Raw genomic sequence first — 19,340 nt, 5'->3', positions numbered from 1 at the left:
TTTGTTTTCAATACAGGTTTATCAGAGTTTTTCCTTTTTAAGCAATTCTTAAGAGACGGTTAAAGTGTGGGGCTGCAGATAGGACATCATGGAGTTTTATGAACTCATGCAACTCAGAATAAGGTTGGAAACTTATTCTGACAGAATTCTCAATGCTTAGTGGAGGTTGTTATTGTTGTTTAGTTGCTAAGTCGTGTCTGACTCTTTGTGACCCCATGGACTGTTGTCCACCAGACCTCTCTGTCCGTGGGATTTCCCAGGCAAGAATACTGGAGTGGGTTCCTTTTCCAGGGAATCTTCCCAACCAGGGATTAAACCCACATCTCCTGCATGGCAGGCAGTTTCTTTACCACTGAGCCACCTGGGAAGCTCTTAGTGTAGGTACTTTTCATGAAATTACAAGCTGGGAAATGTTGTTCAGGAATGTCTAAAATTCCTTTGCTTAGCTCTGTTAGACAATTAGTACTAGTTCTTGATAAATCAAACAAATAAAATATGCTGTTTTTGAGTTGGAGGTTTTAATATATTATAGAGCTTTGCTAAACACTTTAAAATCCTTTATTAAAAATAAAATTGCTTAATTTTTTCAGCATTTATCATAGTTGGCATTTGATGACTGTTTTAAATAATATGATTTCATTAAAAGTAATAGTTTTATCTTTAAAAAATGGGCATAGAAGGAACCTACCTCAACATAATAAAAGCCATATATGATAAACCCACAGTAAATATTATTCTCAATGGTGGAAAACTGAAAGCATTTCCTTGAAGATCAAGATTAAGACAAAGGTGCTCAGTCTCACCACTGTTATTCAACATAGTTTTGGAAGTCCTAGCCATGGCAATCAGAGAAAAAAAGAAATGAATCCAAACTGAAAAAGAATAAGTAAAACTCTCAGTTTGCAGGTGACATGGTACTATATACAGAAAACCCTAAAGATACTATCAGAAAATTACTAGAGCTAATCAGTCACAGAACAAAATCAATTCACAGAAATCACTTGTATTCCTATGCACTAACAATGAAAAATCAGAAAGAAAAACTAAGGAATCAGTCCCATTTACCACTGCAACAAAAAGAATAAAATACCTAAGAATAAACCTACCTAAGGAGACAAAAGAGCTGTATACAGGAAACTATAAGACACTAATGAAAGAAATCAAAGACAGCATAAATAAACAGAGAGATATTCCATGTTCCTGGGTTGGAAGAATCAAATACTGTGAAAATGACTATACTGCCAGAAATAATGCAGATTCAGTGCAATCCCTATCAAATTACCAACGGCATTTTTCACAGAACTAGATATGCAGATGACACCACCCTTATGGTAGAAAGTGAAGAAGAACTAAAGAGCCTCTTGATGAAAGTGAAAGAGGAGAGTGAAAAGGTTGGCTTAAAGCTCAGCATTCAGAAAACTAAGATCATGGCATCCGGTCCCATCACTTCATGGAAGATAGATAGGGAAACAGTGGAAACAGTGGCTGACTTTATTTTTCTGGGCTCCAAAATCACTGCAGATGGTGATTGCAGCCATGAAATTAAAAGACACTTCTTCCTTGGAAGGAAAGTTATGACCAACCTAGACAGCATGTTGAAAAGCAGAGACATTACTTTGTCAACAAAGGTCCATCGAGTCAAGGCTGTGGTTTTTCCAGTGGTCACGTATAGATGTTAGATTTGGACTATAAAGAAAACTAAGTGCCGAAGAATTGATGCTTTTGAACTGTCGTGTTGGAGAAGACTCTTGAGAGTCCATTAGACTGCATGGAGATCCAACTAGTCCAACCTAAAGGAGATCAGTCCTGGGTGTTCATTGGTAGGACTGATGTTGAAGCTGAAACTCCAATACTTTGGCCATCTGATATGAAGAGCTGACTCATTTGAAAAGACCCTGATGCTGGGAAAGATTGAGGGCAGGAGGAGAAGGCGATGACAGAGGATGAGATGGTTGGATGGCATCACTGACTCAATGGACATCGGTTTGGGTGGACTCCAGGAGTTGGTGATGGACAGGGAGGCTTGGCGTGCTGCGGTTCATGGGGTTTCAAAGAGTTGGCCATGATTGAGCAACTGAACTTAACTGAGAACAAAGAATTTCACAATTTGCATAGAAACACAAAAGACCCCGAGTAGCCAAACAATCTTTAGAAAGAAGAATGGAGCTGGAGGAATCAACTTTTCTGACTTTAGACTATACTACAAAGCTACAGTCATCAAGACAATATGGTACTCACACAAAAAGAGAAATAAAGACCAGTGGAACTAGATAGAAAACCCAGAGATAAAAACACATCTGTGGGCACCTTGTGTTTGACAAAGGAGGCAAGAATATACAGTGGAGAAAAGATAGTCTCTTCAATAAGTGATGCTGGGAAAACTGGACAGTGTAAAAGAATGAAATTAGAACATTTCCTAACACCATACACAAAGATAATCTCAAAATAGATTAAGGACCTAAAGGTAAGATCAGAAACTATAAAGCTCTTAGAGGAAAACATAGGCAGAACACTCTGTGACATAAATCACAGCAAGTTCCTCTATGACCCACCTCCTAGAGTAATGGAAATAAAAATAAACAAATGGGACCAAATTAAACTTAAAAGCTTTTGCACACAAAGGAAATTGTAAATGCCATGAAACAACCCATAGAACGGGAGAAAGTAATAGCAAATGAAACAACCAATAAAGAATTAATCTCCACAATATACAAGTAGCTGGTACAACTCAATTCCAGAAAAGCAAACACCCCTGTCAAAAAGTGGGTTGAAGATCTAAACAGACATTTCTCCAAAGAAGACATACAGATGGCTAATAGATGAAAAGATGGTCACCATCGCTCATTATTAGAGAAATGCAAATCAAAACTACAATGAGATATCACCTCACATTGGTCAGAATGGCCATCATCAAAAAAAATCTACAAACATAAATGCTTTAGTGTGGTGCTGGAGAAGACTCTTGAGAGTCCCTTGGACTACAAGGAGGTCAAACCAGTCAATCCTAAAGGAAATCAGTCCTGAATATTCATTGGAAGGACTGATTCTGAAGCTGACGCTCCAGTACTTTGGCCACCTGATGTGAAGAGCTGACTCATTGGAAAAGACCCGGATGCTGGGAAAGATGCAGGAGGAGAGGGAAACAGAGGATGAGATGGTTGAATGGCATCACTGACTCAATGGACATGAGTTTGAGCAGGCTCCGGGAGATGGTGAAGGACAGGGAAGCCTGGTGTGCTGCAGTCAGTGGGGTGGCAAAGAGTTGGACACAACTGAGCAACTGAACAACAAATGCTGGAGAGGGTGTGAAAAAAAGGGAACCCGGTTGTACTGTTGATGGGATTGTAAATTGATACAGCCATTATGGAAGACAGTGAGGAGATTCCTTAAAAAACTAGAAATAAAACTACCATACAACCCAACAGTCCCACTGCTGGGCATATCCTCTGAGAAAACCATAATGGAAAAAGACACATGTACCCCAGTGTTCATCGCAGTATTATTTACAATAGCTAGGGCTTGCGAGTGAGAGTCAATTCTTAGGTAGCTTGGTAAGAAGCCCAGGGTCCCCAGGAGGAGAAAGGGTCCTCTGGAGTTCTCAAGGAGGATAAAAGGACAAACTTTTTTCCTACATTCCTTAGTGTTAGTCACATAAAATGTTTTTTTTTTTTTCTTCTTTAAGCCCAGAACTGATGATTACACAACAAAACAACTCAGCTTAAACACTGTACTAAGGATTATATAACAACAATGTATCATGCTTAAGGACATGTTTCTTCTCCTTGAGAACCTTTTGACTAATCCTGTTATTTTACAATGTGGGAGTGGGTTTGGTAAGACTTTTACAACCTTGAGACATTCTTTTGATTTACTGTAATAACCAACTGAAAAAGTATATAGCTCCCTTGCTAAGACTAGTGAGTGGGGCACTCTCCATCCCCCTTCTGATGTTTATTTCAGAAACTTGCTCTGTTCCTTTTTGTAATTTAATAAAACTCTGCTATACAAAAGGTCTTGAGTGATCAAGCCTGGTGCCTGGTCCCTGGTCCCGAAGCTAAATCTTCTTTTGAGATCATGAATCTGAGAACCTAGATGTCCATTGACACATGAGTGGATAAAGAAACTGGTACATAAATACAACGGAATATTACTCAGCATAAAAAGAAACACATCTGAGTCAGTTCTAATGAGGTGGATGAACCTAGAGCCTATTATACAGAGTGAAGTAAGTCAGAAAGAGAAGAACAAATATCATATACTAACACATATGTATGGAATCCAGAAAGACGATACTGATGAACCTATTTGCAGGGCAAGAATGGAGATGTAGACATAGAGAACAGACTTGTGGACCTGAAAGGGGGAAGAGAGGGTGGGGCAAGTGGAGAGAGTAGCATGAAAACATATACTTTGCATATGTAAAACAGATAGCCAGTGGGAATTTGCTGAATCAGCAAGGAGTGAGTGCAAATCTGGTGCTCTGTGACAATCTCTAGGGGTGGAATGGGATGGGAGGTGGGAGGGAGATTCAAGAGGGAAGGGATGTATGTATACATATGGTTGATTCATGTTGGTATGTGGCAGAAACCAACACAATATTGTAAAGCAATTATCCTTCAACTAAAAATGAAAAAAAGAGTTTTGGAGTTTTGTACAAAAATTTGATGGTCTTGTAGCTCTTATAATGAGAGTACTTTGTTGAAAGAATACTGGTTGTTAATTTTTCCATCTTACAATTGAAGATTTTCCATCTTATAATTGAAGATTCACAATGGCTTTTATGTGGTAGATTGATGGACATGACAGAGCATGCATATTACGATCAGGCAGGTTAAAAATAATAGTTATTTCTAGTTTTGTTTAAAAAGTAGCTTTATTGAGAGATTTCCCCCATGGTCCAGTGGCTAAGACTTTGCACTCCCAATGCATGGGGCCCAGGTTCAATCCCTGGTCACGGAACTCGATCCCATATGCCAAAACCAAAGATCCTCTATGCTGCAATGACGATCAAAGGTCCCAGATGCCACTGCTAATACCCAGCACAGCCAAATAATAAATAAATATTTTAAAAATAGCTTTATTGATTTATAATACGCATAGCATAAAATTCACCTGTTTAAAATACACAGTTCAGTGGTGAGAGTCATACAACTATTCAGTTCAGTTCAGTTCAGTCGCTCAGTTGTGTCTGACTTTGCGAGCCCATGAATCTAAGCACGCCAGGCCTCCCTGTCCATTATCAACTCCCAGAGTTTACTAAAACTCATGTCCATCGAGTCGGTGATGCCATCCAGCCATCTCATCCTCTGTCGTCCCCTTCTCCTCCTGCCCTCAATCCCTCCCAGCCTCATGGTCTTTTCCAATGAGTCAACTCTTCACATGAGGTGGCCAAAGTATTGGAGTTTCAGCTTCAGCATCAGTTCTTCCAATGAACACCCAGGACTGATCTCCTTTAGGATGGACTGGTTGGATCTCCTTGCAGTCCAAAGGACTCTCAAGAGTCTTCTCCAACACCACAGTTCAAAAGCATCCATTCTTCGGCGCTCAGCCTTCTTCACAGTCCAACTCTCACATCCATACATGACCACTGGAAAAACCATAGCCTTGACTAGACGGACCTTTGTTGGCAAAGTAATGTCTCTGCTTTTCAATATGCTATCTAGGTTGGTCATAACTTTCCTTTCAAGGAGTAAGCAAGCGTCTTTTAATTTCATGGCTGCAGTCACCATCTGCAGTGATTTTGGAGCCCAAAAGAATAAATTATGACACTGCTTCCACTGTTTCCCCATCTATTTCCCATGAGGTGATGGGACCAGATGCCATGACCTTAGTTTTCTGAATGTTGAGCTTTAAGCCAACTTTTTCACTCTCCTCTTTCACTTTCATCAGGAGGCTTTTTAATTCTTCACTTTCTGCCATAAGGGTGGTGTCATCTGCATATCTGAGGTTGTTGATATTTCTCCTGGCAATCTTGATTCCAGCTTGTGCTTCTTCCAGCCCATTGTTTCTCATGATGTACTCTGCATCTAAGTTAAATAAGCAGGGTGACAATATACAGCCTTGACGTACTCCTTTTCCTATTTGGAACCAGTCTGTTGGTCCGTGTCCAGTTCTAACTGTTGCTTCCTGACCCGCATACAAGTTTCTCAAGAGGCAGGTCGGGTGGTCTGGTATTCCCATCTCTTTCAGAATTTTCCACAGTTTATTGTGATCCACACAGTCAAAGGCTTTTGCATATTCAATAAAGCAGAAATAGATGTTTTTCTGGAACTCTCTTGCTTTTTCAATGATCCAGCAGATGTTGGCAATTTGATATCTGGTTCCTCTGCCTTTTCTAAAACCAGCTTGAACATGTGGAAGTTCATGGTTCACGTATTGCTAAAGTCTGGCTTGGTTAATTTTGAGCATTACTTTACTGGTGTGTGAGATGAATGCTATTACCATTGTTTAATTTTAGAACAATTTCATCACCTCCATAGAAACCCCTTTCCTATTAACACCCATCCTCTATTTCCTTTTATCACCCTTTTTCAGTCCCTGCCAACCACTAATGTATTTTTTGTCTCTATGGATTCCTCTTTTCTGGATATTTCATGTAAGTGGCATCTGGCTTCTTTCACTCGGCAAAGTATTTCCAGGGTTCATTCATTTGTGTATCACTACTTCATTTCTTCTTATTACTGAATAATACTCTATTTATTGCATATACCACATTTTATTTATCCATTCGTCAGTTAATAGATGTTTGAATTGTTAACACTTTTTGGTTATTGTACACAGAGCTGCTGTGAACATTTTTGTATAAATTTTTATGTAGTCTTGATATGTAGTACATATGATATGTAGTATCATATTCTCTTGAGTGTTTACCTAGGAGTGAAATTGTTGGGGTGTTTGGTTATCTCTATGTTCACCTTTTTGAGGAACTGCCAAACTGGTTTACAAAGCTACTGTACCACTTTACCTTCCTGTCAGCAATGTATCAGGGTTCCAGTTGTGTTTTTCTTTTTGTTTTTCATCTTACCAACACTTGCTGTTGTTTCGTCTCTTTGATTACTTTGCCAACAAGGGTCCGTCTAATCAAAGCTATGGTTTTTCCAGTAGTCATGTATGGATGTGAAAAAGAAAGTGAAGTCCGACTCTTTGCAGCCTCATGAACTGTAGCCTACCAGGCTTCTCCGTCCATGGGATTTTCCAGGCAAGTGTACGGGAGTGGGTTGCCATTTCCTTCTCCAGGGGATCTTCCCAACCCAGGGATCGAACCCAGGTCTCCTGCATTGCAGGCTGACGCTTTACTGTCTGAGCCACCAGGGAAGCCCACGGTTGAGAGTTGGACCATAAAGAAAGCTGAGCGCCAGAGAATTGATGCTCTTGGACTGTGGTGTTGGAGAAGACTCTTGAGAGTCCCTTGGACTGCACGGAGATCCAACCAGTCAATCCTAAAGGAGATCAGTCCTGAGTATTCATTAGAAGGACTGAGGCTGAAGTTGAAAGTCCAATACTTTGGCCACCTGATGTGAAGAACTGACTCCTTGGAAAAGACACTGATGCTGGGGAAGAGTGAAGGTAGGAAGAGAAGGGGATAGCAGAGGATGAGATGGTTGGATGGCATCAGCGACTTGATGGACATGAGTTTGAGCAAGTTCCTGGACTTGGTGATGGACAGGGAAGCTTGGTATGCTACAGTCCATGGGGCTGCAAAGAATTGGACACGACTGAGCGACTGAACTAAACTGATCCTAATGGTTGTGAAGCAATATCTCATTATCATTTTGATTTGCATGTCCCCGGCAACTAAAGACTTCAACCTCTTTTCTTGTGCTTGTTGGCCATTTCTGTATCTGCTTTGGAGAAATGTCTTGTCAAATTCTTTGCTGGTTTTTAATTGGGTTATTTGTTTATTTTTGGCTGTAAGAATTAAAAAAAATAATATGCATGTATTTATATATTCTGTAAGTCTATTAGATTACAAGTATTTTCTCCCATTTTGTGGGTTGTCTTTTTTACTTTCATGATGATATCCTTTGAGGCAGAAAAGTTTTTAAATTTTGATGAAGATTAATTAATGTAGTTTTTTTCTTTTGTTACTTGTTCTCTTGGTGTCATATCTAAGAAATCATTGCTGAAACCAAGGTCCTAAAGATTTGCTTTTGTGTTTCTTTTGAGAGTTTTAGCTCTTAGGGTTTGTCATAGAGGGCATTTATCAGGTTGAGTAAGTTCTCTTATGTCTTAAGTTTGTTGGGTGTTCTGATAAGATTAGGGTGTGTTCAGTGCTCGCTTGGGCAGCACATATACTAAAATTGGAACCATACAGAGAAGATTAGCATGGCCCCTGCGCAAGGATGACACGCAAATTCGTGAAGCGTTCCATATTAAAAAAAAAAGATTAGGGTGTGTTCAGTGCTTACCCTCCTTTCATCTGGTCTCAGGTAATCTTTTGATGAGTTTCTCAGGTTTATTTAATATGGCCTTGGTAGTCTTCTCTGGAATGAATGTTGACATCTATTTGTTGGGCATTTTAGTTCTATAAGGAATTTAAAGATATAGTTATGTATATCTCTTGAGACAGAACCAGGACTCTGACCCAAGGCTGCACTATTGCTTCTTGGCTGCTCCTCCCTTGTTTCTGCATCTCCTTCTGCGAGAAACATGCTCACCAGCCCAAAACCAAGGAATGGACTCAGAGACAGGAAGCAAAGCAAAAGGAGACTTTTAATGAAGGTCTTACAAGATCAGGAGTCTGATGGGCAGGCACACCCAGGACAGTTACAACCAGCAACTTATTCTCTAGCTCACAAGTCCCTCCTGTAGTTACTCATTGGCTGAGTACTATGGGGTGAACAATCTTCCTGGACGTCCGCTGAAGTTTATTCCCTTCCTCTTTATGGGCTGGCCCCTCCCTGACATCTTTTTTCCCTGTTTCCTGTGCACTTCAGTTCAGTTCAGTCTCTCAGTCACGTCCGACTTTGTGACCCCATGGACCACCGCATGCCAGGGTTCCCTGTCCATTACCATCTCCCAGAGCTTACTCAAACTCATGTCCATCGAGTTGCTGATGCCATCCAACCATCTCATCCTCTGTCCTCCCCTTCTCCTCCTGCCTTCAATCTTTCCCAGCATCAGGGTCTTTTCCAATGAGTTAGTTCTTTGCATCAGGTGGCCAAAATGTTGGAGTTTCAACTTCAGCATCAGTCCTTCCAATGAATTTTCAGGACTGATTTCCTTTAGGATGGACTGGTTGGATCTCCTTGCAGTTCAAGGGACTCTCAAGAGTCTTCTCGAACACCATAGTTCAAAAGCATCAATTCTTTGGCACTCAGCTTACTTTATAGTCCAACTCTCACATCCGTACATAACTATTGGAAAAACCATAGCTTTGAATAGACAGACCTTTGTTGACAAAGTAATGTCTCTGCTTTTTAATATGCTGTCTAAGTTGGTCATAGATTTTCTTCCAAGGAACATGCATCTTTTAATTTCATGGCTACAGTCACCATCTGCAGTGATTTTGGAGCCCAAGAAAATAAAGTCATTCACTGTTTCCATTGTTTCCCCATCTATTTGTCATGAAATGATGGGCCCGGATGCCATAATCTTATTTTTCAGAGTGTTGAGTTTTAAGTTAACTTTTTCACTCTCTTCTTTCATTTTCATCAAGAGGATCTTTAGTTCTTCTTTGCTTTCTGCCATAAGGGTGGTGTCATCTGCATTTCTGAGGTTATTGCTATTTCTCCCAGAAATCTTGATTCCAACTTGTGCTTCATCCAGTCCAGCATTTCTCATGATGTACTCTGCATATAAGTTAAATAAGCAGGGTGACAATGTACAGCATTGACGTGCTGCTTTCCCGATTTTGAACCAGTCTGTTGTTCCAATTCTGTCCAGTTCTAACTGTTGCTTTTTGACCTGCATACAGATTTCTCAGGAGGCAGGTAAGGTGGTCTGGTAGTCCCATCTCTTTAAGAATTTTCCACAGTTTGTTGTGATCCACACAGTCACAGGCTTTGCTGTAGTCAGTAAAGCAGAAGTATATGTTTTTCTGGAACTCTTTTGCTGTTTCAGTGATCCAGTGGATGTTTGCAGTTTGATCTCTGTTTCCTCTACCTTTTCTAGACCCAACTTGAACATCTGGAAGTTCTTTGTTCATGTACTGTTGAAGCCTGGCTTGGAGAATTTTGAGCATTACTTTGCTAGCATGTGAGATGAGTGCAATTGTGCAGTAGTTTGAGTGTTCTTTGGCATTGCCTTTCTTTGGGATTGGAATGAAAACTGACCTTTTCCAGTCCTGTGGCCACTGATGAGTTTTCCAAATTTGTTGTCATTTTGAGTGTAGCACTTTCACAGCATCATCTTTTAGGATTTGAAATAGCTCAACTGGAATTCCATCATCTCCACTAGCTTTGTTTGTAGTGATGCTTCCTAAGGCCCACTTAACTTCTCATTCCAGGATGTCTGTCTCTAGGTGAGTGATCACACCATCATGGTTATCTGGGTCATAAAGATCTTTTTTTGTATTGTTCTTTCTGTGTACTCTTGCCAACTTTTCTTAATATCTTCTGCTTCTGTTAGGTTCATACCATTTCTGCCCTTTATTGTGCCCATCTTTGCATGAAATGTTCCCTTGGTATCTCTGATTTTCTTGAGGAGATCTCTAGTCTTTCGCATTCTATTATTTTCCTGTATTTCTTTGCACTGATCACTGAGGAAGACTTTCTTATCTCTCCTTGCTATTCTTTGGAACTCTGCATTCAAATGGGTATGTTTTTCCTTTTCTCCTTTGCCTTTAGCTTCTTATGTTCTAATGTTTTGAATTCACGAATAGAATGAGCCCCTGGGAAGCCCTAGGCATCCCACCTTCCCTTTGTTTGCCTGGACTACAAAACTGGAGTTCCAGTTTTGTAACTCCTAGGGTTGCTACATTAGCAACAAATCATTAGAGAGAGGCAAATATTGGTTTGACAATGTATGAATGCTTTATTCAGGAGGCTGACAACTGGGGGAGAAGGCGAACTCCAAAACCAATTCTGAAGATCCTGCTCAACCATGAAAGGTTTTAAAGGGAGAATCATTTGGGGAGGGGGTCAGAGCCTTTATTATCTTCTACTGTGTACAGACTTACTTCTGATTGGTTGGTGGTGAGGTAACAGAGTGGTGTTCCAGGAATCTTGTGTTTAGCGTGAAGTTGCCATCCCCCACCTGTGTGGGGGCTTTAGTTCCCACAGAAGAACTTGAAGGCATTGTTATATATGTGTTCCTTGCGGAGCACCCAGAACTCTGCGCCACAGTGGCACTATTGCTTCTTGGCTGCTCCTTTTCCTTCTGCCCTTCCTTCTGATAAGCAACTGTTTGCATCTGCCCTTTGGAACTCAGGGAAGACCAGGGAGGCTGAATGAAACCTCTTTCCTACAAACAAGAGATGGGAGACCCAGAAAGGATTTGTATCCGAGAGGGCCCCACAGGGTCATGCTCTGTTTATTATCTTTATTATTTCCTTCCTTCTGCTTGCTTTGGGTTTAGTTTGCCTCCCCCCGACCCTTGTTTTATTTTTAGTTTCTAAAGGTAGAAAGTTACTACTTGTAATTTTGCTTTTTTTTTTAAAGTAGATGTTTATAAAGTTTCCTCTAAGCATTGCTTTCACTGTACCCCATAAGTTTTGGTATGTTGTATTTGCAATCTTAAAGTATTTTCATTTCACCTCAAAGTATTTTGTAATATTCCTTGTGATTTATAATTTGACATGTTTATTTAGTGTGTTGTTTAGTTTTCATATATTTTGGAATTTCCTTTGTTATTGATTTCTAATTTCATTCCATTGTGGTCAGAAAGCATACTTTGTATGATTTCAGTCCTTCTTAATGTATTGAAGCTTGTTTTATGGCTTAACATGGTCTCTCCTAATCATGTGCACTTGGGAAGAATGTATATCCTGATGTTGTTGGATGGAGTGTTCTGTAGATGTCTGTTAGGTCTAAGTGGTGTACAGTGTTCATGTGTTCGTTTTCTTTACTCATCTTCTCCCTAGTTGTTTTATCCACAATTGAAAGTGGAGTAGTGAAACATACAACTCTTATTATTGAATTGTCTGTTTCTTACTTCAGTTCTGTCAGTTTATGCTTCATGTACTTTGGTGCTCTGTTGTTAGGTGCCCTAGCTTTAATTCTGCTGCATGATGTGAATTGGATGCTTGTATGTGGACACTGTTGATAACTCTAATAAACATTATTCCCATTTTATGCCCAATAAATTGAATTTGTTTTGATGTGGCTTTGATGCTTAAATGATTATAACTAGTAGTAAGTTATTTTGTCTTGGTTTCCCAGGTTGTGCAGTGGTAAAGAATATGCCTGCCAATGTAGGGGACACAAGAGACGGGTTTGATCCCTGGGTCAGGAAGATCCCCTGGAGAAGGAAATGGCAACCCACTCCAGTATTCTTATTCTTGCCTGGAAAATTCCATGGACTGAGGAGCCTGGTGGACAGTTCATAGGGTCACAGAATCGGACATGGCTGAGCATAGGAGATTATTTTGTCCGGGTTACATAAAGATGCACTTGTGTCTGAGAAGACTTATCTTTACTAGGGCAGTGGTTCATTTTAAGGGTTTATGTATATGTGAGTTAGAGTGAACTGAAGCAGTTTAAACGTGGCAGAGATAAAGTATTTAATAATGACTTTGCCAGTACTGATTTTTTTTTTCTAAACAACTTTTTATTTAAGTATAGCTGATTTATAGTGTTAATGTTAGTTCTAGGTATACAGCATAGTGATGCAGTTTCAAAATGTGTGTGTATGTGTATATATATATATATATATTTTTGTTTTGTTTTTCAGATTCTCTCCATTATGAGTTATTATAAGATAGTAAATATATTTCCCTGTTTTATACGGTAGATTCTTTTTGTTTATTTGTTTTATATATTGCAGTGTGTATCTGTTCATCTCAAGCTTCTAATTTATCCCTCCTGCTCCTTACCCTTTTGGTAACCGTAAGTTTGTTTTCTATGTCTGTGAGTCTATTTCTGTTTTATAAATAAGTTCATTTGTATCATTTTTTGATTCCATATATGTGATTTCATATGATATTTATCTTTCTCTGTCTGATTGAAAGTGAAGCTGCTCAGTCGTATCTGACTCTTTGCGACCCCATGAAGCCTACCAGGCTTCTCCGTCCATGGGATTTTCCAGGCAAGGATACCGGAGTGGGTTGCCATTTCCTTCTCCACGGGCTCTTCCTGTATTAATTTTTAGTGAGATTAGAGGGCAGATGATAGTATAATGTTCCTGACTATCTCTAGAATAATTTGAGTCAGTACCATTATTATTAAACTACTAAGAGTATCTACTTTTTATACAACCAGGTCCTAAAGTATATCTGGCTTTGGAGGAAGAAGGAAATAGAAAAGTATCTTTTATGTTACATCTTTTGATATAAGTGGTATCGCTCTCACTTTACAAATGAGCAAATTGAAACTCAGAGATTTATTAATTTGATGAAGGTCACTGGTAGGTGCTCTTTTCATTTTCTGTTGTTCTTTTAGTTGTTCCTTCAACAAATATGCCAGGCTTTGGAGATGCAGCTGTGACCCAGTCAGACATCATCCTTGCTCTCATGAAGTGAATTGTCTGGTGCAATTGTTTTAGTGTAGTCTTTGAGTCCTATTTCATATAGTAGTGACATATATTTGTAGAGTACCTCATAAAATATTTCTGCATTTTAATCTAATTTTATAACTCTTATTGCAGTCTTGCGGCCCAGGTGGGTTAGATATAGTATTGCTGTTATTCCCATTTGAAAACTTAAGGAAACTGAGACTTAGGGATATTTAGGTGATGTAGTAAATGGCTGAGTTAATACGCAGACCCAGATCTTCTGGCTCCAAGGATCCTGCACTTCTTCCGTTATGCCACATTGTCTCGCTGTTTCGCATGAGACTACGAGCCTAGATCACCAAGAGTGATATTCCGGAAAATAATCAGCCTAAGAGCACTTAGCAAAGCAGAGCTCTGTCAGGCAGGGCATGTGGGAAGAGGAATCAGGAGACCCAAACAGCTGTGTCTAGCACTGGACTGGACTTATTTCTGAGTAACACACTGAGGAAGAATGATTTGGAGAGAGACTAAACCTTGAGAAGCACTGCACAGACATGGTCTCAGCAGCACCTGCATGGCCTCACAGCAGGGTAGCTGCCAGGGACTTTTTTTTTTTCCTAGAACAAAGACTTGAAACAGATGGTGAATTCAAGAAGTGACCTAAACAACACCAGAGTCCTAAACAACAGCTCCATACAGAGCTATTTACAGCTGCAAATCAGAGAATAATCTTTATATGAGGAAGGGATTGTTTGTTTTCCATTGATTACCTCAGCTGCTTTCACACAGGTTCAGAGATAGCAGTCTCTTCAGTAAAAACCTTTGAGTACTTCCTCTGTGTAAAAAGACTATTAGGCATTGTGGGAGTGATACCAACATAGGTATGATGCCATCCTTGCCCACAAGGAGCTTGTAACCTAGTAAGGTTTTTGCATTCATTCAAACAATATGTGTTTATCCAGAGTTCATTATGTGTCAGGCCCTGTACCACATGTTAAGGAAACAAGAGTAGATAAGATAGAAACCATCCCTTTGCCTTTAGCTTTTACTTTCCATTGCCTGGAGAGTATTCCTTACTTCCTTCCCCTGAATCTAAGCACTCAGAAATCTTTTTAAAGTAGAGAGCAGAACGTGAAATTCTCGTAGCAAAATAGTAGTCAGCACTGCTATTCTTGTAACTTGGCCACAAACAGAACCCGATAGCTTATGGGTCAGAGCTTAGGTGTCATGCTGTGAAATATTTGCATCACATTTAGTGTCACATTAAGAAAAGTACAAAACATCCCAATAGAAAAAATGGATAAGAGATTTGAACAGATCACAGAATAGAAACTAAAAAAGATAAAATATATGTCAGTCTTACCAGTAATCAGAGAAATGGCAATAAATAGTAAAATAATGTTTTTGCCTCTCTCATTGGCAAAAAAGTAAAAGTTGGTTAGAGCAAATTTAAGCAATAACTACAAGAGAACTTCACCTGGATCCCTTCTCTGTGGCAGGCACAACAGTCTTTACAGTAACCCTAGTGAGGTGGGTACTATTATTATTATTGCTTTATTGTTAAGGTACTTGAGGCACAAGGATAGAGAAACTTGTCCAAGGTCAGACGTTCAGTGCTTACTAAGCCAAATTTGAATTCAGACAACCTATATCTAGAGCCTGTGCTGTTTTTTTAAAAATTTATTTTAATTGGAGGCTAATTGTTTTACAATGTTGTATTGGCTTCTGCTGTACAAGAGTGTGAATCAGCCATAAAGGTACATTTGAGCCCCTCCCTCTTTCTAGAGCCTGAATTCTTAATCACCAAAGTGGTGCCTTTGCCTGAATTGGTTACCATTATGCTGTATGCTCAGCCTCTGGAAGTGTCTGCCACAAAAAAAGCTCTTAATTATTTGTTGAATGAATTCTTAAAATGAAAATGTGTTAGGCATATCATTTTGGAGGGTAGTTTATGAATAGCAAAGAAGACACATACTAATAACTCAATAATCCTATTTCTTAATGTGTATCTTAAAAAAACATGTGTATAAGGAGGCATGTCCATGGCAGCATTCTTGGTACTTGTTGAAAAATAGGAGAAAATGTAAGTGCTCATCAGTGCTATAAATAACTAATAACTAATGTATAGCTCTATATAATTATTAAACAGCTAAATAAGCTATGATATAGGACTATTTTAGAATTCTATATGCATAGTTAAATGAAGTATGATGTGGTAAGTTATCTAGGATATATTATGGAATGAGAAAAGCAAGTTACAGAACTTTTACTGCCAAAATAGATTCTAGACAATGAAAGAGTGAAACAAACAAAAATAGCCATGAAAATAGCAGGGAAAACATATGTTAACATTTTTATAATATTGGAATGAGAAAGGCTTTTCTAAGTATGATGTGAAGTGTAAAAACCATAAAGGAAACTGATGAATTTGATTACAAAGAAATGGATGACTTCCAAGTAGAAAAAAAAGAATAAGCATTAAACTGAAATAAAGATCCTAATAAAGTGGATGAACAAGAGCCTATTATACAGAATGAAGTTAGTTAGAAAAAACCCAAATATCATATGTTAATGCATCTAGAAATATGGTACTGATGAAGCTATCTGCAGGGCAGTATTGGAGATGCAGACGGAGGACAAGCTTGTAGACACAGTGAGGGAAGAGGGGGGATGAACTGACAGAATAGCACTGAGATGTGTACATTACTGTGTGTAAACCTACAGAGCCAGTAGAGATGTGCTGTGTGACATAGCAAGCTCAAATCTGGTGCTCTGTGACAGCCTCCAGGGGTGGGATGGGGTGAGGTGTGAGGGAGGCTCAGGAGGAAGAGGACGCAGGCATACTTACGGCCGATTCATGTTGCTCTGTAACAGAGACCAACACAGTATTGTACGGCAATTATCCTCCAATTAAAGATAAATAAAAAACTCCAAACATTGTGTGTGTACATATATATATATACACACACACAATAATATATATACTGTGTGTGTGTGTGTGTGTGTGTGTGTGTGTGTGTAGGCTTCCCTGGTGGCTTAGATGGTAAGGAATCTACCAGTAATATGGGAGATCCAGGTTTGGTCCCTGGGTCAGGAAGATCTCCTGGAGGAGGAAATGGCTACCCACTCCAATATTCTTGCCTGAAGAATCCCATGGACAGAGGAGCCTGGAGGGCTACAGTCCATGGGGTCATGAAGAGTTGGACATGACTGAGTGACTAACCCAACCTATATGTATATATAGACAAAAAGGCCAATAAGCATATGACAGATAAATAGATGTTCAGCTTTTACTCATAATTAAAAATACAAATTAGAAGGATGTCCCTGGTAGTCCAGTTGTTGAGAGTCTGCTTTCTCTGGTCTGGGAAGATTCCACATGCCACAGGGCACCTGAGCCTATGAGCTGCAGCTTCTGAAACCCACATCCCTAGAGCCTGTGCTCTGCAACAAGAAAAGCCATCACAGTGAGAAGCCCACACTCGCACATCTAGAGAAAGCCCACAGGTAGCAAAAAAGACTCAGTGCAGCCAAAAATAAAAAATTAATAAAAAAATACTAAGTGAAATATCAGATCCCATTGCTTCTACCTGTGAAATTGGTGAAGTTTGATAATAGTAATGATGAACTTATAGAAAGAATTTTACATAGAAATAGAAATAAGCACAGCATATTTGGAAATTTTGGCAATGTTTATTAAAATTTAGTCCGTGTAATACTTTTGTCTAAAATTCCACTTGTAGGGTTTTATTGTATATTAAAGTGTAAATGTATGTGTACAAAGATATTCATTATGTTGTATATAGTTATAAAAATATTCAGACAATCTAGATGTCTGTTAAAAGGGATGAGAGTTAAATTGTAATACATGTAATGGAGTGCTATTCGGCTATTTTAAAAGACTGTGGCAAACCTCGGTGTATACACATGCCCCGTTTTACACTGCTTTGTGCAGTGCTGACTGATTATAATGCTACATTAAATAACCTTCGTGTGAATGTAGTCCAACAGTAGGCCTGTGTGTATTTTAAAAATCCATTATAGTAACCCACTGATGTATATCTCTTTTTCCTTGCTCTGCTCTCAGTACTATTACCTGTAGTGGGAGCATTAAGTAATTCAGACATACTATGGTCTAGTATTTAGATGTTATTAAACTAGAGTTTCTCTTTCTTTTATTAGCAAAAAGAATAAGGACAACTTATAGCTCATGATAGCATTTTTATACTGTAAGTACTTCTAAATGCGAAAAAGCAGAAGTGAAAGAGGAATGTTGTTTCCAAATATATACATAACTGGTGGCTAAGACTCTGGGATATGAAACCAGGATGCCTGGGTTCAAATTCTGGCTTTGTTACTGTGTATGACTTTGTGCAAGTTATTTAGCTTCTTTTTGCCTCCATTTCCTCATTATTCATCCAACAAATATTTGAGTGCTTTCCATATGCCAGACACTATTCTGGATGCCAATGATAAAACAAGGAGAATTAAGACAAATTCTCTACCTTCTTGTGGTATATGTACATTCTGAAGGACTTAATTCTATACCTTACTATTTAGTGTTCATAAGAGGATTAAGGGTTTAATACCTCTAAATCACTTGCAGTAATGTCTGGTACATAGTAAGTGGACAATAAATAATATTGTTCATCCCTCCCAAATAAATAGGTACATGGAATGTAATTTATTAACTATTTTATGAAAATTTTTTGTTAAATAAAATGACATTCAAAGATATATAAAACACTGTTTCAGTATATCCTTACATTTGTCTGCATGCTAGTTGGTCACATACATTTTTAGTCACTGAACTCTAGCCTGACAGATCATACTGTCCGCTACTGGCCACTGAACTTTACCTTATACCATATACCATGTTGCAAAAGCTCTTAGCCCAAGAGTGTTCTCCTACTCTATCTTGAGTGTACTCAATGTTGAAGTGCAAAGTTTTCAGTAGTTCTTTTAAGGAATCTTGATGGAAATGCTACAAAATCAAGAGAGTAAAGATTAAAAAGATATTAACATTGGTAAATTGCAGGTCATCATAAATATCAGTGAAGCCTGGGATGATTGACTAATAATTGTATAACATCTACTAGGAGAAATTGTATGTTATATTTATTGTGAATATATAAAATTTCAGCATATAATCTTTTTGTTGTTGTTCGGTGGCTCAGGTGTGTCCAACTCTTCGACCTCATAGACTGCAGCACGCCAGGCTTCCCTGTCCTTCACTGTCTCCCAGATCTTGCTCAAACTTATGTCCTTTGAGTTGGTGATGCCATCCAGCCATCTCGTCCTCTGTCGTCCCCTTCTCCTCCTACCCTTCAGTCTTTCACAGTATCAGGGTCTTTTCTAATGAATTGGCTCTTGGCATCAGGTGGCCAGAGTATTAGAGCTTCAGCTTCAGCATCAGTTCTTCCAGTGAATATTCAGGGTTGATTTCCTTTAGGATTGACTGGTTTGATCTCCTTGCAGTCTAAGGGACTCTCAAGAGTCTTCTCCAACACTACAGTTCAGGAGCATCAATTCTTCGGCGCTCAGCCTTCTTTATGATCCAGTTGTCACATCCATACAAGACTACTGGAAAAACCGTAGCTTTGACTATATGGACATTTGTTAGCAAAGTAATGCCTCTGCTTTTTAATATGCTGTCTAGGTTTGTTATTGCTTTTCTTCCAAAGAGCAAGCGTCTTTTAATTTCATGGCTGCAGTCACCATTTGCAGTGATTTTGGAGCCCAAGAAAATA

The 19,340-nt window shown here is 39.0% G+C and overlaps 1 protein-coding gene and 1 non-coding gene across 5 annotated transcripts in view; both read left to right on the top strand.

Moving 5' to 3' along the window:
* The window catches only part of ZFYVE9 (zinc finger FYVE-type containing 9), a 178,019-nt gene that overhangs the window by 22,728 nt on the left and 135,951 nt on the right, over positions 1-19,340 (top strand). The gene's annotated exons all lie outside the window — the stretch shown is intronic.
* LOC133041769 (U6 spliceosomal RNA) lies at positions 8,271-8,377 on the top strand. The gene has a single exon (XR_009689343.1). It is a non-coding gene; the product is annotated as a U6 spliceosomal RNA (small nuclear RNA).

The sequence above is a fragment of the Dama dama genome, chromosome 20, assembly GCF_033118175.1.
Source record: "Dama dama isolate Ldn47 chromosome 20, ASM3311817v1, whole genome shotgun sequence".
NCBI classification, from domain to species: Eukaryota; Metazoa; Chordata; class Mammalia; order Artiodactyla; family Cervidae; genus Dama; species Dama dama.
This window is presented reverse-complemented; position numbering and strand designations above follow the sequence as displayed.